This window comes from Parus major, chromosome 26 (assembly GCF_001522545.3).
Source record: "Parus major isolate Abel chromosome 26, Parus_major1.1, whole genome shotgun sequence".
Classification (NCBI taxonomy): domain Eukaryota; kingdom Metazoa; phylum Chordata; class Aves; order Passeriformes; family Paridae; genus Parus; species Parus major.
Window position 1 is genome coordinate 1,134,279 of NC_031795.1, and position 1,908 is coordinate 1,136,186.

The following is a 1,908-nucleotide window of genomic DNA, read 5'->3' on the forward strand; positions in this document are numbered from 1 at the left end:
TATCTGTCTGTGTGTCCGTCTGTCTGTCCGTGGGCCGGAGCTGCAGCGATGCCCGCACACCGCACGAGGGCAGGGATGCTCCGAGCCCGCCCGGGAGCGTCTCCTGCTCCTCCAGGAGCTCGGCGTGTGTGCGGGTGTTTGTGGCATGGCTGGAAACAGCCCTGGGATTTCTTCTGACACCGCAGGCAGGAGAGACGGGTCCATCTCTGCTCACCAGGGCAATATCTGAGTGTTACAGAAGCACAGAAAGCTTTGAGTCGGGATGGACCTTAAAGCACATTTTGTTCCAGCTCCTGCCATGGGCAGGGACACTTCCCACCAGATTTGTTTGCTCCAAGCTCTGTCCAGCCTGGCCTTGGACACCTCCAGGGATCCAGGGGCAGCCACAGCTGCTCTGGGTAACCTGTGCCAGAAACTCATCACACTCACAGCCAAGAATTTCTTCCCAATATCCCATCTAACCCTGCCCTCTAGCAGTGGGAAACCATTCCCTCTTGTCCTACTGCTCCAGATCCTTGTCCAGAGTCCCTCTCCAGCTCTCTCAGATCTTCTGTAGGTACTGGAAGGGGCTCTCAGAAGAGCTTTCTCCTCTCCAGGCTGAATACGCCCAGCTCTCCCAGGCTGTCTTCAGAGCAGAGGAGCTCCAGCCCCTGTAGCATCTCCACATCCTCCTCTGGGCTCTCTCCAGGAGCTCCATGTCTTTCCTCTACAGAGGCCCTCAGAGCTGGAAGCAGCACTGCAGGTGGGGTCTCACCTGAGCAGAGCAGAGGAGCAGAATCCCCTCTTTTGCTGCAGCCCAGGGCACGGAGGGGTTTCTGGGCTGAGCTGAAATGTGAGTATTGCTGTGTTGTGTCCAGGTTGTTCAGAACTTTATCCCTCTGGATTGCAGTGTCCAAGGTGGTGTCCTTGTTTTGGTGTGGGAGCAGATCTGGCCCACCTGCGATCCCTCCTGGTGGGATGGCTGTGGAAGCATGTCCTTCCTGCTGCAGGGCAGGTGTGCTGGGAGGCTCCATGTCAATCCAGGCTGACTTTGACCTGTTTCCTGGGGCTGAATTCCCAGACAGCAATACTGGAAGGGCCCCACACCACAAGGGAGGGGTGATCCAGCAGCACCAAGCAGTGCTGGCAGCTGTGTGATCTGGGAATGGTTCCTGTCCCTAGGCTTGGTGTGCCACTCCCTGCAGAGCCCATCTGCTGGCTGCCACTGGGACCAGTTTCTTTTCACCTTCTGCCACACACTGAAGCCCTGGTTCTGTTCCATAACCTGTTTTACATGACTTTGCTCCCAATGGCCATGTGCTCTACCTTAGGGACATCTACTCACCTCTCGTGATTGGGCACCCAGTGGGGAGCATGTCCCTGGTGGCTTGTGAGGAAATGACTGTGGGACCCAACACATCTCTGCCTCTTGCCTTCAGCTTTCTGGGATGGGTTTTCATCCAAACTGAGACCTTCTGTTTCACAAACAACCTTCAGTCTGTGTCTCTTTTCTACAATACCATGATGTGTGTGACCTGTACTCTTTCCCTTCCATGCCCCTTGCTGGTATGGAGGGTTGGAGGACCAAACTTAGAAGTCCAAGTGATCCTATGGGACAGGTAATAAAGAGAGAAGGATGACAGTGTACTTAAAAGGCTAAAAGAAGAGGACCAGAATGGGGGTAATGCACAGGAACATCCCCAGCTTTCCCCACACTCCTAGGGGTAGGGTTAGGGTTAGTGTTTGGGTTAGGGTTAGGGTTAGGTTAGGGTTAGGGTTAGGGGTTTTGACAGGTTTGGATGTCTAGGGTTAGGTTAGGGTTAGGGTTAGGTTTAGGGTTAGGTTTAGGGTTAGGGTTAGGGTTAGGGTTAGGGGTTTGGACAGGTTTGGAGGTCTGGGGATGCAGCTGCAGAGCAGCCTCAGTCCCAG